Source organism: Crinia signifera, chromosome 1 (assembly GCF_055691185.1).
Source record: "Crinia signifera chromosome 1, ASM5569118v1, whole genome shotgun sequence".
Lineage (NCBI taxonomy): Eukaryota > Metazoa > Chordata > Amphibia > Anura > Myobatrachidae > Crinia > Crinia signifera.
In genome coordinates this window covers 315,669,085-315,695,005 of record NC_139217.1, presented here as the reverse complement: position 1 = coordinate 315,695,005, position 25,921 = coordinate 315,669,085, and the positions used below count along the sequence as shown (strand labels likewise).

General features: G+C 39.8%; 1 protein-coding gene across 1 annotated transcript in view; it reads right to left on the bottom strand.

Moving 5' to 3' along the window:
• Nucleotides 1–25,921, bottom strand: part of DAPK1 (death associated protein kinase 1) — a 161,086-nt gene that overhangs the window by 119,679 nt on the left and 15,486 nt on the right. The gene's annotated exons all lie outside the window — the stretch shown is intronic.

Here is a 25,921-nt window from a genome sequence, read left to right as displayed (position 1 = left end):
GTGCGGCCTTATCATAAAGGATAGTCACCAAACTATCCAGAAATAGTAGATGCAAACAAAGAGGGTTTTGATAGGGCGCTCCCACTTGAGATATGGCGAACTTCAATGTCGGTGGATCTTTGATACCTCAAAACGAGAAGAATAAACAAATCGCAGCATTCATAGTGTAGATATCAAGATGAACTATATAATATAAAATTTCTACGGTCAATCTATATTCTCCGTACCGCAGATGAGCCTTCCCTTAGGCCACAAGATATTTCGTATGATATCGTCTGATATAAGTATGGTTTCCTTTTTCCTCTGCTCGTATACCTCGGTTTAAAAATTCAATATTTGCACATAGTGTAAAACTGTGACAATTTATTCAAAAAACAAACTAATACACACAATCAATGGCATAGTACCGTGTCAGGCCTTATCATCAAGGCTATTTGTGTCGCTTATCGGACAGTCAGAAGGATAATTTCTCAGTGGGTTCCCGGGTTCCACTAAAGAAATGTATTCCGTCCCAAAATAGCCTCAGATGGTATACTGAAAAGTCCAGTCCAACGGTCTTTATGTCCTTTAAAATAAACACCAACGCGTTTCTGCTTGATCCCAAGCCTTCCTCAGGGTGTGTGTGCTATGGTGGCCCGTCTGGGTTTTTATACCCAGCATGCCTCTTAACTCCTCCCTCATGCATGGTCACATGGGTGCGCTCATATAGTTATAATTACTCCAAATCAAATCACCAAGGTATACATACAGCATATAGCATAAATAACAAACTTCATTATAATACATACTTAAAAAAAGGTCAATAAAACAAAAACCTTCAGCTTTTTTTATATAAAATACCATAGGAAACCGGAACCCGGAAGTGCGGGTACGTCGGTATATATCCCCGCTCTGCAACCTAGCCTTCTGTTGCTGGGTGCTCCCTACGCTGCTCTCTAGCAGCGCATCTCCACTGTCACTTACATGAGTGGTTAAGCGTGTACTCCGGGACGGCAACGTCCGTACCCGGAAGTGCACGTGCGTGTCAGCGGCCATTTAATGCGTTCCACTGAAACAGGATGATCTGGATCTCCTTTTTACAGATCCAGGAAGTGCGTGTGCGCTCCAGCAGCGCAGCTATGATTCTATGCGTTCCACTGCGCTATTCTACAGGTTCCCTTCCATAATGCCTTATTACTGATATTCCATATAATAAAACTGGTACAATTAATGGATAATAAGTAAGGGGGAATGTGTATATGAGTATACATATAAAAAAGAGGTTAAAAAAGTGTTAAAAACAGGGGAATTTTAGATGATCAGCTAAAATCTCATTCATAGAAACCATTTAATTTCGAAATCACTATTAAGTCCTGATGGTTCTAATGTTTCAACCTCATATATAAGCCTCATTTCATTTTTGGCCAGGAAGCTTTCTACACCTTTTACTCTCCAATTACCTTCAGTTTTCTTGATCCCCATCATTAATTTAATACCGTCAACTGAGCAATTATGTTTTTCTTTAAAATGTTTGGACAAGCTATGATTAATAAAACCCTTTTTAATATTCCGCAGATGTTCACCCCATCTATCCCGCAATTTTCTAGTAGTGCGACCTATATATTGTAGGTCGCATTTACATTGTATAAGATAAACACAATTGGTGCTGTTACAGGTCATAAAATCAGAAATTTTAAAATTCTTTTTATTTGCATGTGACATAAAATCTGTATGTTTTGGTTCTTGTTTCTTATGTGTCCGACATACTAGGCACGAACCGCACCTGTGAAAACCTTTTGTTTTAATGCGGTCAGATTTTTTATCTGGGACTGCACTTTTAACTAATCTATTCCTGATATTGCCGGATTTCCTATAAATAAATTTTGGTTGACTAGGTATAACATCTTTTAAAATAGGGTCTGCTGTTAAAATATGCCAATGCTTTGTTATAATTTTTTCCATAGTTTTGTACTGTGAATTAAAAGTAGATATAAAAGGAACTTTTGGTTTTTCCTCTAAGTCTTTGTTTTTATATACTAGTAAATCACTTTGGGGAATATCACTCACTTTTGAAATCTGAAGGTCTATGCTCTCACCATCATAACCTTTATTCAAAAATGTCTTTTTAGTAATTTTTACTTGTTCAAGGAAAACTTCTTTTTTAGAACAATTGCGACGTATACGTTGGACCTGGCCTTTTGGAATATTCTTCAACCATTGTGGATGATGTTGGCTGGTTGTGCAAATATAAGCATTACTATCAGTAGGTTTATTAAAATTACTAGTAAAAATTCTTCCTTCTTCTATTGATATAGTTAAATCTAAAAAATGTAATTCTTTTTCACTTATAGTAAATGTTAATTTAATATTGGAAGTGTTAAGATTAAGGTGCTCACAGAAAGTTGTTAAATCCTCCTGATTGCCTTCCCATAAAAACAAAATATCGTCAATAAACCTAATCCACAACGGTATATACTGTAAAAAGGGGTTATTATTCCATATATTGTAATCTTCCCACCATCCCATAAAAAGGTTTGCATATGATGGCGCAAAGCGTGACCCCATAGCGGTACCTTGTACTTGTAAATAAAATTGGCCTTTAAAACAGAAGAAATTATTATTCAATAAAAACATGGCGGCGTCCTTAATAAAAGAAGTACGATTTGGATCCTCTAAAACATTATTAAAAGTATGTTCTAAGGCTTGGATGCCTAGGTCGTGCTTAATAATTGTATAAAGCGAAGTAACATCAGCTGTTACTAACCGACACTGATTGGAGATGTTAATATTTTTTAACTTTTTAATAACATCTATGGTGTCTTTAACATACGATTTTAATTTTAAAACTTCGGGTTGTAAAAATGAATCCAAAAAGTGACTAAGATTAGAAGAAAGTGATTCCGTGCTGGCGATAATTGGTCTGCCTGGTGGATGTTGCACATCCTTATGGATTTTCGGCAGTATATAAATAACTGGCATCACTGGGTGGTTATTGATAAGGTACTTACTCTCTCTATCACTAATGGTTTTCAAATTTTTATATTTCTCCACCAATTCTATAAGATTTTTTTCTATCCTTTCAGTAGGATTACCCCTTAATAATTTATAGGTTTCTTTATCATTTAACAAGCGGAGTATTTCTTTGTCGTAATCCTCTGTATTCATAATGACCACTCCTCCGCCTTTGTCAGCTGGCTTAATCGTAATCGTGGTATTATCTTCTAACTTTTTCAATGCTTCTCTCTCTTTTTTATTTATGTTGGCTTTTCCTTGATATTTTGGTTCAATTTTTTCTAGGTCTGCACACACAAGTTTATTGAAGCTTTCAAGGAAGCAACCCCGACTGAATGTGGGATTGAACGTGGATTTTGGTTTAAATTGATAAACTCTCTCCGACGTATTTGCCTCGTCTTCTGTCTCATTCTTATTTTGGTTGAAAAAATACCTCTTAAGGCTCAATTGTCTCACGAATTTTTGTATATTTATATAGGTCTCGAATTTGTTCATTTTACTTTGTGGGGCGAATTTCAGACCCTTTTCTAGTATCTTTTCTTCCTCCGGTTCTAGTATATGGCTACTAAGATTGAATATTTTGGTCTTTACTTCATTATTTGTATTGGGGCTCTCAATTTCTGTTTGTTCTCTAATATTTTTCTTCTTTTTACCCCTTTTCCCTCTCTTTTTATTTTTGTTTTTATTTTTCATTCCTAGTACCTTTGATTCTTCCTCCAGTTCCGTCCTAAAAAAGACGGTCTGGAGAGTGGCTCATATCTATTTCTGGTATGAGTAGATTCCCAAAAATCATCATCTTGTCTATTGTGTGACCTTTTATCACCATGGTAATTTGATCCTTGGTATGGTCTATAGTGATTATTGGGCCGTCTATCTGAATACCTGTTATAGTTGGAATAGTACTGATTTTTATAATTTTTCCTTATTACAGGTCTCCTTTCGTAGCTCGGTGTCCTATATCTATCTCGATTTTTATTTCTCCTAAAGTCCTCATCACGGTTCTCATAAACCTTTTGTTTTAGATTCCATCTAAGGTTTTTATTTTTTATATTTAATTTATTGAGAGGTGTATCGTGGATAGGACAAGGGAGATCATCTAGAGGGGCCTCTGAGTCTGATTCTTCCTCATCTTCCACGTATGATACTTCCTTATCTTTATTAAACATAAAGATAAGGAAGTATCATACGTGGAAGATGAGGAAGAATCAGACTCAGAGGCCCCTCTAGATGATCTCCCTTGTCCTATCCACGATACACCTCTCAATAAATTAAATATAAAAAATAAAAACCTTAGATGGAATCTAAAACAAAAGGTTTATGAGAACCGTGATGAGGACTTTAGGAGAAATAAAAATCGAGATAGATATAGGACACCGAGCTACGAAAGGAGACCTGTAATAAGGAAAAATTATAAAAATCAGTACTATTCCAACTATAACAGGTATTCAGATAGACGGCCCAATAATCACTATAGACCATACCAAGGATCAAATTACCATGGTGATAAAAGGTCACACAATAGACAAGATGATGATTTTTGGGAATCTACTCATACCAGAAATAGATATGAGCCACTCTCCAGACCGTCTTTTTTAGGACGGAACTGGAGGAAGAATCAAAGGTACTAGGAATGAAAAATAAAAACAAAAATAAAAAGAGAGGGAAAAGGGGTAAAAAGAAGAAAAATATTAGAGAACAAACAGAAATTGAGAGCCCCAATACAAATAATGAAGTAAAGACCAAAATATTCAATCTTAGTAGCCATATACTAGAACCGGAGGAAGAAAAGATACTAGAAAAGGGTCTGAAATTCGCCCCACAAAGTAAAATGAACAAATTCGAGACCTATATAAATATACAAAAATTCGTGAGACAATTGAGCCTTAAGAGGTATTTTTTCAACCAAAATAAGAATGAGACAGAAGACGAGGCAAATACGTCGGAGAGAGTTTATCAATTTAAACCAAAATCCACGTTCAATCCCACATTCAGTCGGGGTTGCTTCCTTGAAAGCTTCAATAAACTTGTGTGTGCAGACCTAGAAAAAATTGAACCAAAATATCAAGGAAAAGCCAACATAAATAAAAAAGAGAGAGAAGCATTGAAAAAGTTAGAAGATAATACCACGATTACGATTAAGCCAGCTGACAAAGGCGGAGGAGTGGTCATTATGAATACAGAGGATTACGACAAAGAAATACTCCGCTTGTTAAATGATAAAGAAACCTATAAATTATTAAGGGGTAATCCTACTGAAAGGATAGAAAAAAATCTTATAGAATTGGTGGAGAAATATAAAAATTTGAAAACCATTAGTGATAGAGAGAGTAAGTACCTTATCAATAACCACCCAGTGATGCCAGTTATTTATATACTGCCGAAAATCCATAAGGATGTGCAACATCCACCAGGCAGACCAATTATCGCCAGCACGGAATCACTTTCTTCTAATCTTAGTCACTTTTTGGATTCATTTTTACAACCCGAAGTTTTAAAATTAAAATCGTATGTTAAAGACACCATAGATGTTATTAAAAAGTTAAAAAATATTAACATCTCCAATCAGTGTCGGTTAGTAACAGCTGATGTTACTTCGCTTTATACAATTATTAAGCACGACCTAGGCATCCAAGCCTTAGAACATACTTTTAATAATGTTTTAGAGGATCCAAATCGTACTTCTTTTATTAAGGACGCCGCCATGTTTTTATTGAATAATAATTTCTTCTGTTTTAAAGGCCAATTTTATTTACAAGTACAAGGTACCGCTATGGGGTCACGCTTTGCGCCATCATATGCAAACCTTTTTATGGGATGGTGGGAAGATTACAATATATGGAATAATAACCCCTTTTTACAGTATATACCGTTGTGGATTAGGTTTATTGACGATATTTTGTTTTTATGGGAAGGCAATCAGGAGGATTTAACAACTTTCTGTGAGCACCTTAATCTTAACACTTCCAATATTAAATTAACATTTACTATAAGTGAAAAAGAATTACATTTTTTAGATTTAACTATATCAATAGAAGAAGGAAGAATTTTTACTAGTAATTTTAATAAACCTACTGATAGTAATGCTTATATTTGCACAACCAGCCAACATCATCCACAATGGTTGAAGAATATTCCAAAAGGCCAGGTCCAACGTATACGTCGCAATTGTTCTAAAAAAGAAGTTTTCCTTGAACAAGTAAAAATTACTAAAAAGAAATTTTTGAATAAAGGTTATGATGGTGAGAGCATAGACCTTCAGATTTCAAAAATGAGTGATATTCCCCAAAGTGATTTACTAGTATATAAAAACAAAGACTTAGAGGAAAAACCAAAAGTTCCTTTTATATCTACTTTTAATTCACAGTACAAAACTATGGAAAAAATTATAACAAAGCATTGGCATATTTTAACAGCAGACCCTATTTTAAAAGATGTTATACCTAGTCAACCAAAATTTATTTATAGGAAATCCGGCAATATCAGGAATAGATTAGTTAAAAGTGCAGTCCCAGATAAAAAATCTGACCGCATTAAAACAAAAGGTTTTCACAGGTGCGGTTCGTGCCTAGTATGTCGGACACATAAGAAACAAGAACCAAAACATACAGATTTTATGTCACATGCAAATAAAAAGAATTTTAAAATTTCTGATTTTATGACCTGTAACAGCACCAATTGTGTTTATCTTATACAATGTAAATGCGACCTACAATATATAGGTCGCACTACTAGAAAATTGCGGGATAGATGGGGTGAACATCTGCGGAATATTAAAAAGGGTTTTATTAATCATAGCTTGTCCAAACATTTTAAAGAAAAACATAATTGCTCAGTTGACGGTATTAAATTAATGATGGGGATCAAGAAAACTGAAGGTAATTGGAGAGTAAAAGGTGTAGAAAGCTTCCTGGCCAAAAATGAAATGAGGCTTATATATGAGGTTGAAACATTAGAACCATCAGGACTTAATAGTGATTTCGAAATTAAATGGTTTCTATGAATGAGATTTTAGCTGATCATCTAAAATTCCCCTGTTTTTAACACTTTTTTAACCTCTTTTTTATATGTATACTCATATACACATTCCCCCTTACTTAATATCCATTAATTGTACCAGTTTTATTATATGGAATATCAGTAATAAGGCATTATGGAAGGGAACCTGTAGAATAGCGCAGTGGAACGCATAGAATCATAGCTGCGCTGCTGGAGCGCACACGCACTTCCTGGATCTGTAAAAAGGAGATCCAGATCATCCTGTTTCAGTGGAACGCATTAAATGGCCGCTGACACGCACGTGCACTTCCGGGTACGGACGTTGCCGTCCCGGAGTACACGCTTAACCACTCATGTAAGTGACAGTGGAGATGCGCTGCTAGAGAGCAGCGTAGGGAGCACCCAGCAACAGAAGGCTAGGTTGCAGAGCGGGGATATATACCGACGTACCCGCACTTCCGGGTTCCGGTTTCCTATGGTATTTTATATAAAAAAAGCTGAAGGTTTTTGTTTTATTGACCTTTTTTTAAGTATGTATTATAATGAAGTTTGTTATTTATGCTATATGCTGTATGTATACCTTGGTGATTTGATTTGGAGTAATTATAACTATATGAGCGCACCCATGTGACCATGCATGAGGGAGGAGTTAAGAGGCATGCTGGGTATAAAAACCCAGACGGGCCACCATAGCACACACACCCTGAGGAAGGCTTGGGATCAAGCAGAAACGCGTTGGTGTTTATTTTAAAGGACATAAAGACCGTTGGACTGGACTTTTCAGTATACCATCTGAGGCTATTTTGGGACGGAATACATTTCTTTAGTGGAACCCGGGAACCCACTGAGAAATTATCCTTCTGACTGTCCGATAAGCGACACAAATAGCCTTGATGATAAGGCCTGACACGGTACTATGCCATTGATTGTGTGTATTAGTTTGTTTTTTGAATAAATTGTCACAGTTTTACACTATGTGCAAATATTGAATTTTTAAACCGAGGTATACGAGCAGAGGAAAAAGGAAACCATACTTATATCAGACGATATCATACGAAATATCTTGTGGCCTAAGGGAAGGCTCATCTGCGGTACGGAGAATATAGATTGACCGTAGAAATTTTATATTATATAGTTCATCTTGATATCTACACTATGAATGCTGCGATTTGTTTATTCTTCTCGTTTTGAGGTATCAAAGATCCACCGACATTGAAGTTCGCCATATCTCAAGTGGGAGCGCCCTATCAAAACCCTCTTTGAGTGCATACCAATTGCCCGCTATTCAGTGTCCCACTGGTTACCCATGAGTACAGCTGATTCGCTTCTCCTCATCTGTGAGAACCAAGCTAGTCCCATAACCGGTTCCTGCCATGGATCTACACTTGCTGGCAGTTGCACCCGGTGGTAACTATCCTTCCTCCCACCCCCTGACACCACTGGCCCGAGAAATCCAACTACGCCCACAAGCTCTCCACCTAGAGGAGTGTGGCTGATAGCTTCACCCCGCACTTCTCTTCTGCAAGTCTGATGTATTCACATTAGAAAAGAAAACACGGTTTGTGTGTGGGGGGGGGGGGGTCGGACATTTATGGCGTGCCTGGGCACACAACACACCCTCCCATTGCCCACTAGGATTTAGCCTAGCTATGTCTAAATGGGCTACAAACTTGTGGTCTAAAGGACCTGGTTCTTTACGCAAGTGTCTTGTAAAATGTGATGTACTTTTGGATTTAGCCTACTTACATAAAATGGGCTGGAATCAAGTGGCCTACAGGACCTGGTCCTTTACACCAGATGCTCATAAAATATCAGGTCCCTCTGCCCACTTGGATTTAGCCTGCTTATATAAAATGGGCTATAATCAAGTGGCCTAAAGGACCTGGTCCTTTAGACCAGATGCTCATAAAATATCAGGTCCCTCTGCCCACTTGGATTTAGCCTACTTATATAAAATGGGCTATAATCAAGTGGCCTACAGGACCTGGTCCTTTACACCAGATGCTCATAAAATATTGGGTCCCTTTGCCCACTTGGATTTAGCCTACTTATATAAAATGGCTGGAATCAAGTGGCCTAAAGGACCTGGTCCTTTACACCAGATGCTCATAAAATATCTGGTCCCTCTGCCCACTTGGATTTAGTCTACTTATATAAAATGGGCTATAATCAAGTGGCCTAAAGGACCTGGTCCTTTAGACCAGATGCTCATAAAATATCAGGTCCCTCTGCCCACTTGGATTTAGCCTACTTATATACAATGGGATATAATCAAGTGGCCTAAAGGACCTGGTCCTTTACACCAGATGCTCATAAAATATCAGGTCCCTCTGCCCACTTGGATTTAGCCTACTTTTATAAAATGGGCTGGAATCAAGTGGCCTAAAGGACCTGGTCCTTTAGACCAGATGCTCATAAAATATCAGGTCCCTCTGCCCACTTGGATTTAGCCTACTTATATACAATGGGATATAATCAAGTGGCCTAAAGGACCTGGTCCTTTACACCAGATGCTCATAAAATATCAGGTCCCTTTGCCCACTTGGATTTAGCCTACTTATATAAAATGGGCTATAATCAAGTGGCCTAAAGGACCTGGTCCTTTACACCAGATGATCATAAAATATCAGGTCCCTTTGCCCACTTGGATTTAGCCTACTTATATACAATGGGATATAATCAAGTGGCCTAAAGGACCTGGTCCTTTAGACCAGATGCTCATAAAATATCAGGTCCCTCTGCCCACTTGGATTTAGCCTACTTTTATAAAATGGGCTGGAATCAAGTGGCCTAAAGGACCTGGTCCTTTACACCAGATGCTCATTAAATATCAGGTCCCTCTGCCCACTTGGATTTAGCCTACTTATATAAAATGGGCTATAATCAAGTGGCCTATAGGACCTGGTCCTTTACACCAGATGCTCATAAAATATCGGGTCCCTTTGCCCACTTGGATTTAGCCTACTTATATAAAATGGGCTATAATCAAGTAGCCTACAGGACCTGGTCCTTTACACCAGATGCTCATAAAATATCGGGTCCCTCTGCCCACTTGGATTTAGCCTACTTTTATAAAATGGGCTGGAATCAAGTGGCCTAAAGGACCTGGTCCTTTAGACCAGATGCTCATAAAATATCAGGTCCCTCTGCCCACTTGGATTTAGCCTACTTATATACAATGGGATATAATCAAGTGGCCTAAAGGACCTGGTTCTTTACACCAGATGCTCATAAAATATCAGGTCCCTTTGCCCACTTGGATTTAGCCTACTTATATAAAATGGGCTATAATCAAGTGGCCTAAAGGACCTGGTCCTTTACACCAGATGATCATAAAATATCAGGTCCCTTTGCCCACTTGGATATAGCCTACTTATATACAATGGGATATAATCAAGTGGCCTAAAGGACCTGGTCCTTTAGACCAGATGCTCATAAAATATCAGGTCCCTCTGCCCACTTGGATTTAGCCTACTTTTATAAAATGGGCTGGAATCAAGTGGCCTAAAGGACCTGGTCCTTTACACCAGATGCTCATAAAATATCAGGTCCCTCTGCCCACTTGGATTTAGCCTACTTATATAAAATGGGCTATAATCAAGTTGCCTACAGGACCTGGTCCTTTACACCAGATGCTCATAAAATATCGGGTCCCTTTGCCCACTTGGATTTAGCCTACTTATATAAAATGGGCTATAATCAAGTGGCCTACAGGACCTGGTCCTTTACACCAGATGCTCATAAAATATCGGGTACCTTTGCCCACTTGGATTTAGCCTACTTATATAAAATGGGCTATAATCAAGTGGCCTAAAGGACCTGGTTCTTTAAGTGAGTCTTTTAGACCACTAGGAAATAGCCTAATTTTATTGAATTGGCTAAATCAAAGTGGATAGAGGGACCGGTCCTTTATTCCACTAGGAAATAGCCTAACTTTAATGAATGGGCTAAATCAAAGTGGATAGAGGGACCAGGTCCTTTAACCCACTAAGAAATAGCCTAGTTTTATTGAGTAGGCTAAATCAGTGTGAACAGAAGGACCTGTCCTTTAGCCCACTACGATATAGCCTATTTGTATTGAGTGGGCTAAATCATAGTGCCTGGAGGGACAAGGTCCTTTAGCCCACTATAAAATAGACTCAACCGTTTGGAAAACAGTGGTTTTCCTCTCTTCCACAGCACATCCCTTGTTCGCTGGGCAATAAAACTTTCATAGATAGGTGGATAATGAGTCAGGATCCTGGCTGACCAGGGCTATTCTCCGATGTGCGGGGGGTTCCACAACCGCCATAGAGGAACAGAACTTGTGGAGAGCGCTGTGTGGCGAGCGAGCCCACAGGGAATGCCAGCAGTTGGGATTCTAATGTCGGACTAATGACCGTCAGAATCCAGACTGTCTGAGCATCATACCACACCTAGCCCAGCAGTATCAGACAAGGACACAGACAGGGTTGCACAATCAGTACAGTGAGAAACACATTCTCACAATCTTTATGTGCCAATCACAACAACTATAACTGGCATAAGGTCTGGCAGGTTTTAACAAAAAGAACACACACAATATAAACTGTGTTTTTCTGTGTAAATAACTTCAGTACAAAGGCATTCCCACACATGCCTTGGCAAAGCACCATGCCTTTTTGTTAGCTACACCACTATAAAGGGTATGTTTAAAGGAAGAGAATGGAAATTTGTGAAGGATAAAAGAGTACATAAAGCGCTTACACATCCATGTATAGATATAAATGCTGACAAATTTTTCATTGAAAGTGTTACTTTACTTTTTTTTTTTTTACATACAAACTCGTCTAGGTTTTCTCTGCTCTAATGGGGCCTACACACGGGGAGATGTGCTGATGAGCATTCTGAGCAATGCTAGATTGCTCAGACTGCTCAGCACACAGCGCTGCATAGCGATGTGCAGCTGAGCGATCTGTCAGGGTTATCTCTTTAAGAAGACCAGAATACACAGTGGGCCTTATTTTGGGTTCATTCTTTCTGACAAAATCCTTCTTAGATGGACAAAACCATGTGCACTGCAGGGGGGGCAGATGTAACATGTGCAGAGAGAATTAGATTTGGGTGAGTAATTTTGTTTCTGTGCAGGGAAAATACTGACTGCTTTATTTTTACACTGCAATATAGATCTCACTTTGAAGTAAAACCCCACCCAAATCTAATTCTCTCTGCACAAGTAACACCTGCCCCACCTGCAGCGCACATGGTTTTGCCCATCTAAGAAGGATTTTGTCAGAAAGAATGAACCAAAATAAGGCCCAGTGTAACTAAACTACATATGCATCCTTGCTGGAGACATGCCCTATAACCTCAAGCGGAATGCCACACCTGTAGCAAAAATGTGTACAAACTACTGAATGGGGTTCATTTAAAATGTGAGCATAATATTGATGTTAAGCTTTAACTTAACTAAAAATATGTGTAATCTATATAGAGAGATACACATAAGTGGACTTATAAGTCACAGAAGAGCCATAAGGTAACAGTTATTACACAGATTACCATGAAAAAAAAATCAGAAGATAAAAGGTGATTTAAAAGGATTGTCAATGTATAACTGTCCACAGTAGAGCATGAAATGTCAAAGCCCTATATACAAATGCCAACTGCAGCGTTACACCATTGCTGGCTTCTGTGGCTCTTGGTCCTACAGCTGTTCTCCTATAGGAGAAATTGGCCCACAAGTGAGCATAAGTCTGTCTCCGCAGCCAACATTCCACATCTGCATACAGCACGTGGAGACATTTTACGTGTTCTCCGAAGAGAGGAAACCATGGTTAAACATAGGGAATTACTAAACGCAGTATGCCAAAAGCATTTACATTTCTTTTAATTATAGCTTTCTGTCTGGCTCTGGCTCCTACTGAAAGAGCTGCACCTTCTAAACGTGTAACATATACTGGCTTTGAAGGATGATTTAGAACTCTCAGCTCAGTACAGCTAAAGCCCAACTTATAGAATGGGACTTCCTGTCATTCTGAGTGGGTACAGTGAAAGCAGTTTGATGCACACTTTTATACCTGTCAAAATGTCAGATTGCCATCAGTACAAATCTGGATTTTAAATGTAAAAAAATTGTATTCATGAAACAGGCACCTATTGGCGCGATTCAGACATTTAAAAGTTGTTAAGCTCCCATGTAAGTGTCTGGGAGTTAATTCAATTGTTTGTGGCCTAATACATGGGATAAGCTGGGTTAAGCAGCGTTTCCAGTAATAAGTGCCAGACGCCCAGCAGTTACAGCATGCCTGGCACTTGCGACCAGCTGTATTTTACTTGGATCTATGCTCACTCCTGAGAAAGATGCGAGCAGAAATCTGACTGTTCTAGATATAGATTTCCAAATCTGAATTATATAAAGGATCATGGCAGGTCTACCAAAACAATGGACGTTGTTCAACTCTTCTGATATAGTGGGCCAAAATATACTTTGGAGGACATCATTTGTGTGTGTGTGGGGGGGGGGGGGGGGGGGGGGGGGGAGCAATGGGCCATGCTGCAGGTGCAGCCTGGCCCTTGTTAACGAGGACCTCCATAATCTGTACATACATGACAGGGGAGGATGTTTTATACACTAAACAAGATAATAAAAAACAATGCTCAGAAGGGCCCTCCTGTGCAATATCTTTTACTATCTCATCTAGTGTGTATGGGGTGCAAGGTACCACTGCAAGTGCCCTGCAGCACAGTAAGGTGTCATATTACCCAGTTTGGGAACCTCTGGGGTATTCCATGAGAGGGTGAAGCAGTGCTGCGCTTTGTCATGTTTTTTTAACCTGCAGTAAATGGTTCATGGCTGTATGGGAATAGAAGATGCATTATGTCAGAGCACGAAACACGTCATAGCCAATCACAAGCACTTAGATAACCAAGCTGAGGCTGCATAAATAATAAATAGACAAAGCATTTGCAATGAAGTGGCTGCAGTTTCAATTACTGTTAACAAATTATAGGAAATTTAAGTGGTTTGCATGATATGCATCTAATTATCCTGCGGGGTGACAAACATTACAGGCTAATATTGACTAAAACTCTTTTGTAAATTCATGGAAGTGGAATTGTGCAATTTTGAATTGTGACAGTATAGCTGGTGTGCAGAAAACACCAATCCTCCCTCCAAGAGGGTTCATACTATGCCCAGATACAGAATAAAATGTTGACCAAAAAAGGGCTCTAATGTAATATTTTACCACCAGCATTTCAGCTTTCACCCCTTCAGAGGTGTCAAGATGAAGTCTTTGCGTGGGGCACCCATCGATTTGCTCCAGTTAATCCTATATGGTCGGATAAACCAGACCTTAACTGAGTGCAAATCAGCAAGAAAAAAAAATTGAATTGCCCGGGCATGATATGACAATTCGATAAGGCCCAAACGGTGAAAACCAAAGATTCTCGGTACTTGTTTCCTAGCACGGCGCCCATCGCATACCGTACTTAGTGGTGTGCGATGCGATAAATTAACAGGAGTGCTTGTACAATGAAATATCGCATAGCATGCAAGCAAATGTCAGTCAGAATCCTGGATTGGATACCCCCTTAAGGTATTCATTTTTCACTTTTTCTTTGAGGCCCAGTTGTTTACAGTGTTTTCATAATCAAGGTCTATATTACCTGGTCCATCTAGATTCCTTAAACAGGTTTTAATTTGTTTTAGAGTAAAAAATAAAATAAAAATCAGATGTGATTATAGGTATAGTTGGTCCCAAAGAATCTGTTGTTGCTAAATTTGAGAATCTGTTGTTGCTAAATTTGAATGTAGGGACGCGGAATACATGTTAAGTAATCCATGCCTGCTCGCCAAGCAAGGAGTGCTTGTACAATGAAATATCGCATAGCATGCAAGCAAATGGCATGCAATACGATTTTTAATTGTTGTTAAATGCACCCCCATTGTCAATGCCACCCCCACTATCAACGCGGTACGTGTCCTCCGACCTTTTCATAACCCCACTATCCACATCGGCGTGGAGTTGACCTTAGATAGTGTGGCGAGCGCAGCGAGCCACGCGTAGGGACGCGGAATACATGTAAAGTAATCCATGTCTGCTCGCCATGCTTCGGGCTCGGTGGCTCGCTGTACTATCTAAAATTAACTCCACGCTGACGTGGATAGTGGGGGTATGAAAAGGTCGGAGGACAAGTAACGCCGCCCCTTCACGGGCTCGCTGCACTCGCCACGCTTCGGGTTGGCGTTAATAGAGGGGGGTGGCGTTGACAATGGGGGTGCATATAACATTGTAAGCACCCATTAGGGTGCTTGTACAATTAAAAACCGCATCGCATGCCGCTATATTGCATGCGATGCGATTGTATAAGATGCACTAGGATCAAAATCGGGGGCGTCGTGCTAGGAAACAAGTACCAGATTCTATCATCTAAATTGTTTAAATAAGTCACCACATTGTCACTAGACTGTAAAATTGATTAAGCGAAAGATAGCTACAATTTTTTATTGATTTAAATAGAGAAATAAAAAGGATAGCTTCTCCAGCTTATGGAGAAAGGACTTTTGTTAGTTTAATAAACAGACCACTAAATCCTAGGCGATCTACCGGATAAGCCAGTGTGTGTGAGCAGCTTTGTTGACAATATTTAAAGCAGAAGATCAAAATACACCTATGAGATGACCATCACAGCTGCAATAAGCTTAAGGTCTGGGAAAAATCAAAAACATTTGTACATGTTGAGGTCGTAGTGCATTAATAAACAGTAGAACAAAACTGAAAAGTTCCAAACAAATTCAGTGCAAACGTAAAAAGACCAATTAAACAAATGTTATGCATTTCCATGACAGCCGTGCTTCGTGCTACACACCATTAAACTGCAATACTGGCTATAAATATTCAAAAGAGCTTTTACATAATGATTTACTATCAACCATTTAATCATTTTCTAAGTAGAAGGCTACAAAGGAAACTTTGTTTACCTTTGAGCAACATCAATGAAACGGGCACTTATTTGGTTGCGGTAAGGAAGCTAGACTTTGGTAGGATAGTGATGTTGCCATAAACTGAGGACAAGGACCAATATACTTCTGTCCTCAAATGTGGTATAGTATAAACACATATTCCATACTAGATTTTTGAGACGGTGAAGAAGTGGTCAGGAGTTTTATACTGCTCACATGCATAAGCAGTACATGTGACGTTTATACGTGTGACGTTGACGGACAATCAACTACTGCACTGTGTATGTCTACATCTTAAACATTACAAATTTGAACTTGAAGAATAGAGTATACATTCAGTCCACTGGTGATCCCATAAGCCTTCTACCAATGCAGAACTGGTAAATGAGGCATTTAAACAATTTCTATTGTGATTCACTCCCAGCACGTGAGCAAATTTCGGATTTTGGCACGCTTTTCACAAAGCATAGTGTCTTTCTTGCCTTACAGACACAGGGCGGGATGCTCTATTCCAGAAATGCGGTAAAAACCCGTTATCTGGGGTTTTACCGCATTTCTGTAACCCCCTCCGCAGTGTCAGCGATTCCCTGCAGAAGCCTATGGGTTTATTACCGCAGTGCTGTGTGAGGGATCAGTCACGGATCCCTCCAGCATGCACCCTGCGGCCGCCTCCGGCGCTCTGCACAGACGGACTCCTGGGACTCAGACCTGGAAATCCAGCACCGTGGCCGCATCGCAAGGGACAGCTCTTATCGCAAGAGCTGTCCCTTGCGTTAATGATCGCATATGTTAAAAGAGGGGCCATAGGGCCAGATGCACAAAGCTTCAAAAGTGATAATATGGAGAGTTATAAACAACCAATCAGCTCCTGCCTGACATTTTTCAAACACAGTCTGTGACATGGAAGTTAGGAGCTGATTGGTTGGTTCGTTATCACGCTGCACTTTATCACTTTTGAAGTGCATCTGGCCCTGAGTCACAATCGGGGCAGTGTAAAGTCATATGATGCTGCATGGCAGGATGCATGGAGCGACATTTAAGTCGAATTAATTTATTTTCCAGATTAGCATTTTTGTGTTGCTACAGCAAGAATATATCCACTAGTAGTATACAGGAAAGGTTTATATTGTGATTTTATCATATTAGCAGTGTGAAAAAAGATGAAAATTATTAGAGAAAAATCCTGGAAGGCAAGACTCGGGAGTGGCATTTGTTGTGCTATTTGGTGCAATGTGAGGCTAGCTGGGAGAGTTTACATCTGTAAGTAAGTATATTAGTTATAATTATATTATTAGTTAGAGTGTATCTGGTGAAAAGCTGCAGGGACAAACAAAAATATAAAAATGGCTTAATCTATTCAACACAGAATTGCACATTATGTCAGACAGGACCTAGCAGCCTTAAAGCTGGCCATACATTAAAACAATTCCAGGGCCGAATGCACAATTTTCACAGCTCGTGCGATGCATTGTGCGCGGTTTTGTTCACATTAAGTCACTATTTCTTTATATTAGTATATACACAATGTTTTATAAATAAAAACAGATGTACAAAATGGCGTATGCTAGAATATTCCAAGGCAGCAGATAAATTAATTTTGTGGTTTTCTATTGTAATTGCTTAGTTCTAAGCAAGAAGAAATAACACCAACGAACTCTTTGGAGACTGATCTCGAGTCACCTGGCATGCATCTGGATTCATTTAAGCATGAAATAATAGAGTACAGGCGAGTGCAGAACAGGAAAGCAGAGTTGTATGTAGTGAATGGCAAAGCTCTGCATCAGAACATTATACTGCAATGTAACTTGTGTGAAAACAATATGGAGGAGAGTCACAAAACCAATTACAGTGTTAAATAAATGATGACAATATTGTCAGATATGCAGGAAAATACCATTGCATGCAGCAAAAAGTGGGACAGAGAGCATGACATCACTAGGGCTTCACTTGTTTACACGGATCAGCCGGAAATGCATATTTTGCACACTTTGCATGTGGCTTGTGCTACATTTGGACTGAGTGATTACATGCAAAGATTTTCTTTTTTTCCCCTTGCTTTTACCTCAGGCAACAGCAAAAAAGGGCAGTTGTTAGCCAGCGTGCCACATGCAAATAATCTGTTTACTTTGTCTATTAATGCAGATGGCAAAACACAGGTAGTCTCATGTAATGGTACATGGATAAACAGACACTGGACAAACATAAAAATGTAGACTGTTACAATAATAGACCATTATTGGTTTTAAAATGGGACCACAAATTGCTGCCTCCATGTAGGTTACTGAACTTTCAGAATAATGGAGGCCTAACTATAAATACTATATAATTTGTTCTTAACTACAAATGATCAAAGAAAACAAATGCTCTATTTAAAGACACACAAAAGTAAAGAGTGATGATGAAAACTTCACTCACAATTCCCGGACAAGATAATAGATTTAAATTAAACATATGCTATTCTTCTGGGATTTGTAAAGAAAAAGATTGAAAGCGGCTTTGAACTCGGCAGAGGGTTGTTACTTAAAAATTTTCATCTCAACTTCAATAAAAAAAAAAAAAAAAATAGTGGTAGATTTGCACAAATCTGCAATCAAGCCAAAAGTATTCAAAACAACAACAAAACTCTAAGGGCTATTTCACACACTCCGGCTCCTGCCGAGCGGCGAAAACCCATACGGCCAGGAAGCTGTGCATCACGCAGCAGTTTACAATGGAGGGGATGGCTACAGCCCGGCAGCCGTCCCTTCCAGTGGTGGGATCTGGCTGCAACCGGACGGCCGGGCCGTAGCCGTCCCGTGTTAATGGACATAATAGTGTCCATTGACAACTACTGTGCACGGCACGGCTTTTGGCCGTGCAGGATTTCGGCGCCCGGCAGCTATTGCCACCACAGGACAAAAAGCCTGAACGAGAACATAAGGAACACCAGTTAATATATACAACCAATCCTAGATCACTATAAAAGATCAATTCTCTCAATTTTACCAGCCATTTATCGGCAATGACCATAGTATACTTTAGCAGCTATTGACTAAGTTCAGTAAAAGGACAGTAAAACAGAGATAAGGCCTAGCATCTTGCTGTTTTGTAGTCCTACACTCCCTATTACCAAAGCTATAATGGATAAGATGCAAACATTTGTCTAGTAACCAATGCCGTACCAGCCTCGCTGCAAATGGGGGTAAGGCAATTACCCTAAATCTGGTAGAAGGGAGTTTGGACACAAGCCATGGGCAAACCTGAAATTACCTCTACTATAACTGCGATTTTTACATCAGACCAACATCATATAAAAAGGACTGTATGACACCAGTCACAGAGATAAGTTTCCATTATCTCACTTATCTAACAGACATCCCTGGTAGTCATAAGGAAAGGGCCAGTTGCAGATTCACACAGCTACGTCAATGCCTTGCGTAGGCTGGATGCTTTGCTATTAATTAAAAAGGTATCACAAGCAGATCGATAAACCGTAGCAAGGTTCCCAAAGCAACAGGCTCATTGTGCAAGCTTAAGAATCAAGTTAGCAACTATTTCCAACAACATGTACCCCCAGGGTGTCTCCAGTAACTAAATCATCTGTGAGCACAATTATAAACTACACTTCAGAAGATCGTTTTAGATCACAGACTCTGTGCACACAAATAGACTTCTACAGAGGGCAATGAGAAAATGTATACTGTATATTAAAGAGTTTCTTGAAATGTTGTTTAATGTAAGCACAAGACGCATTCCACATTTGCAAAAGCCGATTTCTCAGCCATACGTAAGCACCAACTGGGTACGAATTGATGTGAATCATATAGTCTCTGCACATGTTGCTCCATGTAGTATTACAATCTACATAACAGGTACCATATTGATACTCTGCAATGCAGGAAGAAAAGCCAAACCTATTAATTCATACTAATTTCCCTAAAAACTATTAGGTAGTCGAGGTTATTATATAATTTGCTATGTAATACATTGGTGAGATTTCAGTTTACAGACAATTACACGACTGGGTTTCCTTATAATAAATACTGTCTGCTAGGTAAAACTAATTTACTTTTCATTTTTTTTTAGAAGAGTTTGTAATGTCCCTCAACGTCTTTCACCTCTCATACATAGGGTCAGAGTGTCCCAGGTGCTTGGTACCAGGGTTATTCCCAGGACCAACCCGGGAAGCTTGTAGTGTCAACGGCTTTACCCTGGTCACTATGGCCCAGGTCATGCCTAAAAGGGTCTGATTGGCAAACACTGTAGCACTTGGAGATGACATCTGCAATAGTCCACTGTAAACCGTGATGACCTGAGAATATTCCATGTCTATCACCCATGTGTGAAAGAGGGCAAGTACTGACACCCCTGCTTTAACCTATGCTTAGTGTTCAGATTCCAGGCTGTATTTTATGCATGAAAGGGGTATTAGGATAAAATAATTTTGTTGATATAAGAATAATTAGTCAAAGGCAAACACTAAAGCCTCGTACACACGGGGCAGATATATTGCTCAGTGTCTCATGTTCATCAGCGACCAGAGATGGTCGCTGATGAAAAAGAAACTGCCGGGGGGAGCCCGGCAATGGAAATCAGCTGGTCGCAGGATTATGTTCCTGCGACCAGCGATCACTACAGGGGTAAAAACGGGAGCGCGCATATCGCCGGTGCAAACTCCCATTGCGGGCAATATGGTCGCTCAGCGACCATATTTCCAGCGATATTACACAAAATCGCCCCGTGTGTACGCACCTTTACACAGTAGTGACCAGGACAGGGATTAGTGTTCATTCTAGCACCCTGCATCTCCAGAAAACCCATGCAGTTCATCTTCCCTGCCTGAAGTGTTGCTCTTTGCAGCTGCAGCGCATATTTGGCCAGACGAATCAGTTGTCCTCAACTGATTTCCCCCATAGAGTATGTATCATTTTGAAAAGTGTGAAGTTCAAAAAATAAATAAATAAATAAATAAATAAATAAAGGGAGGGGGGGGGGGGGGGGGAGTTCAAAATCTAGTCACTATTCTTTTAAAAAGAAAATAAACATTATTTTTGGTTCAATTAGAGCATGGTCATGTTCACAATCTGAAAGGCACCCATTTTGTTCCAGACAAGGATCAGAAAGTATTAGAAAAATGTGAAGCACTTTCATCTGGGTTGTTGAAACTTAATGGGCAATTAATAAAGCACCTCTTGAATCCTCCTTAAATGATTTCCAAACGTAATATTTGAAGAGGAACCAAAAAGTAAAAACTTGTCTGGTATGAACTTAAAGAATTAAAGTAGGATATTTTTGGAACACATTAAAATGTGAAAATCCAATTAATAATAGTTTTATTTAAAATGTAATGCATACAGGGGACGCCCATGGAAAAAAAAATACATATCCCATAAGTTGCCAAGGAGTTTGTAACCATATACAATGGTCAAAAGAACCGTCAAGTTTAATATGATTTAAAAAAAGAAAAAAAAAAAAAGAAAAGAAAAGTGACAGTCTTCCTTAGAAATCTCAATTAGAAGCAAAGAAATGTATTTTTCTATTAAGTGAACCAGTAGCCTGTGTCAATTTCTATCATCGTGGAACACTTTCCACATTGGCATGTGACTAATTATATCTGTAGTATGCAAATACAAAAGTTCACTGGGTGCTGGATGACTGACTGTTGAGATTCCGACAGTCATTACACCGATGTCGGAATCCCGACTGTTAAAACCTTGACAATCGAGGGCCCGACGGCCACCAGCTATTCCCCCTCGTGGGGGTCCACGACCCCCATAGAGGAAGAATAGAATAGGTGGCATTTTCAAAAGCACATCGAACCTTTTGTATCTTTGGAAGAAAATTTGCTCTTTATCAGGTGATCGAATTGGATAGCCCAATAAAAAAAAAAAAAAAATTACCATTGCTGAAATATCACGAAAAAGCGAAAGTGTTATCGGTAGTAATTGGCTACCCCGCTTTGTATTTTTTTACATTCAAAGATAAAATGCCTGGTATACGCCGGGGATTTGGTCGTTGGGCGCTCCTGCGGCGAGATCTGCAATGGCTTCTCCCGGCAGCATCTCATGGAGCAGTAGGTCTGTGGCGGCCGCACTTGTCCTTTTGCAATGAAAGAAATCTGAGTTTAGGACACAGGAGTCATTTTGCTCATGCACAGTGTGACACAGGGGTGGTTGGAGGGATCCGATTGGATCAGTCTCAGCGGGAATTGAAAAAAGAAGCCGAAATGGATTGACTCCTTAAGAAACATCAGTGTGAATTCCACATTTCCAGATAACATTGAATTTAAACACTTTCATAGTATTGTATTAATTTTACAAAGACAGCAAGAGAGTAAGTTGCCAGTATATGTTACTTTTCGCACACAGCAACTGACATCAAATAACCACTTTCATTTGCTGTAAATGAAATGGCTTCAGTCCAAAGTCCAAAAAGAGGTGTTACCCATCTATAGCACTCACAAGAACATGGGCTGGCTCAATGCCTAGTTATGAAGACTCTGTTACCAGTACATACTGAGGCCATGTAGTATAGGCATCTGCTTTAAACAAATACTGACAGATGCATCATTTCTCATTAGACCATCATTATCATCCTGACCTTTTATTTATATGGTATAATAAAGAATACAAAGGGCAATTGAAGGGGGTAAACATAATACATTGTACAATAACTGAGCGTAAGCAATATATACAACAGTTAAGGAAAGCAAAATTACATTCCTACAACAACACAGCTTGTATAGTAAAGGGAAGGGTAGGGCAACTCACTGTTGCTAGAAGAATCCTGCAATGGTGAGTGGCAGGTAGTAATTCACCCTGCAAATTCATATACACTATAACTAGGCCTAAACTTACTACTATGCTTACTTGTTACTTGTACCAATAATGTCAGCATACCAGCACCATGAAAACACGATAGTGCCATCCCCAGCCAGCTACAGCGAGCGAGAGGTGAAGCGGCTGCTCAATCGCCACCAAATAATGCACATAAAGCAAAAAAAAAACACAACAAACAGATGCATATAGCAAAATTTAATGAAAAGAACTACAAAATATTACAAAAATAATACAATTTAAAGCAGAGTATTCATTATGTATTAGTGTTCACTCTAGCATTTTGTGTGAGCAGGGCACAGGGGGGGGGGGGGGCGTGGACCAGGCCAGCCGTTGTCACAGCTGTGGGCGGTCCTGGGCCGCCGTCACAAAAGGGGGCGGTCCCAGGCCACAACGTCTTCAAAGAGCGCAGGCCCGGCCACCGCCGTCACAAAAGGGGGCGGGCCCGGCCCCTCCGAAGTAGCTGTGCTGCCGGGGCATTGGGCTACCCCGTGCGGTGTGTCGGGCAGACACCAGGCTGTTTTAGCGGGCCGCTGCTAGGTCGGGCGCATTTTGCTAAAAAAGCCTAGCAGTAACACTATCTATTTCTGCAACTAAAATATGTGTTGCTATCTTTATATCTAGACAGTGGACTACTATATAAGAGTATTCCACATGATCCTCTCATTTAGACCTTTAGGGGTCACTGTATTTTAATCTATAAATCCAGGCGGCTTCTAAATGAAGGAGCTTTTTATTACAATCACCACCCCGTGTGGTGTCCGGTACATGATCAATGATTTGGTGTCGGGGAGAACATAATAGATGGTTTCTTGATTAAAATGAGTGGCAACTGGCTGGTCAACTTGTATCCCCATCATTGCTGCCTGTATGGCAGACTGATGGAGCCATCCATTCTTTAAATGACCAGCCAGTTGCCACTCATTTTAATCAAGAAACCATCCATTATGTTCTCTCCGACACCAAATCATTGGTCTCGCCAAACCTAATTCCAGAAACAGAATCTCTGTTTATAATGCTGCTTTCCCACTGCAGAGCATTTTAAAGTACTGGTAATCTTAAATGGTATTAAAAACGGTATTAGCATTCCCACTGCAGCAGATTACCGTTTTAAATACCATTTAAGTACCATTCCCATTGCAGTGAACCGTGTAAAATGTAGAGTGCCTAACCCCCCCCCCCAGTGTAAAGAGTGCCTAATCCCTCCCCCCCACCCCAAGTGTAAAGAGTGCCTAAACCCCCGTACCTGCCCTGTGCCCCCACCTCCCCTCCCCTTGTACTTACCTGCACGGGGATGCAGGGTTAGTGGGGAGGCAGTGGGGGTCCATGCAGGGTACAGGAAGTCCCAGTGCCTGATGGGAACTAATAGTTCTCACTTTGCGCATATGTAATGAGTGCACGTGCATACTAATGAGCCGCTCATTACATATGCGCACATGTAATGAGCGGCTCTTTATTATGCACCTGCACTCATTACACATGCACAAAGTGAGAACTACTAGGTCTCATCAGGCACTGGGACTGCCTGGAGGCTAAATAACGTTTAAGAGGCATTCCCACTGCCTCTTAAACGTTATTTTAACGTGTAGGACTCTGCTTTAAAAACGGGTTGAAATACCATTTAGCTTTAAACGGTATTTCAACTCTGGCACTTTCCTTAAACTGTAAATTGCACTGAAAATCTGCAATATACCGTTTTTTAGCTGCAGTGGGAAAGGGGCATAAGAAAGCCACTTCATGCAAGTTTATTTTGCATCCCTAATCTATTGCCTGTTTCCCACTGCAGGCTTTACACGGTAAAATGCCGTTTTTTTAGCCTTTTTAAACGGCTAGAGCTGCAGTGGGAAAGCTCCAGGTTGCTTTAAATGGGTAACAAATACCGGTATTTGTTAACCGGGTAAAAAGCAGTGTTTTTACCGTGTAAGAGCCGTTTTTTTGGCAATGGGAAAGGGTTTTAAACGGTATTTAGAAATAATAATAAAGGTTAAGAACATGATTGGTGCATGTGATGTTTTTAATGACAGGCAAGGTTTACTAGAGAGTTTAAACGTGTTGCTTTGTGGTTTACACGGGTAAGTGTGAATGGGACATTTACTGCTTTTAAACGGTAATTTACCGTTTAAAAGCTACAGTGGGAAAGGGTCTTTGTGGCTCTTACCTGGGTAAAGACCCATTTAAAAAAAACGGGTCTTTACCCGGGTAGGCAGTGGGAAAGCAGCATAAATGTAATAAGTAAAACTCTAAAAAAAAAACAAAAACAAAACCATAGTAAAGTTCTCCGGCAATAGATAAATGCTTACAGTTAGGTAGACATAGGGTGAAATGTAATAGGATGAGAGATTCAGAAAGTAAGAAATTTGGTAAGAAATCCACAGGTTTTTTTTTTTTTTTAAAGCAGCAATCATTTACCCTGCAAAACCAGTTTGTTTTTGCAGTGTAAATGATTTCAGCTTTAAAAAAACTGGAGATTTCTTACCAAGTTTCTCACTTTCTGAATCTCTCATCCTATTACATTTCACCCAAAAAGTCCTACAATCCGACTAGAAAAAAATATTCACTGATGTGACAAATACTTCAAAAGTCCAAATGTTGTTTGCGACAATATTTGAAAAGATGATATTCTTCATACCGTGCTTATCTGTGAGAGCGTGGTCATTGGGGCGATACCCGATAAGCTGCAGTGAATTGGGACTATGCACTCTTCTAATACCATGATTTCCTCAACATGGAAAAGGTCTGTGTGTTACAGTAGTGATAATGTTATGCGCAGAGATAAATAGGACATTTCCGTGTGTTTCATAAGATTTATAAACCCATAAATGTCACAATCTGCGCTGTGCACCTGTTCCGGATACGGCCAGTTATTGATCAAAGTAAAGGTCAGAGCGCTCCGGCAAACAAACTTGCTATTTGGCAGCACGGCCTCCTCAGCTGGCAAATGAGGTCTAGGTTTTGCTTACATAGTGATCAACAAGTGCCTTGTTTTAAGGATCTTCTTGGGGTTCTTTCCAGCTAGAAAACTTTAGGAAATACACAAAGGCATAAGCTGCCCCCCCCCCCCCCCCCCCCCACACACACACACACACACACACACACTGCAATCGTGTTGGTTTAGAATAAGATCATTCAGTGCATTTAAATCTGGCAAGAAGTTCATGTTTGACAACTGGCACGGTCGTCTGTAGCGACTGCA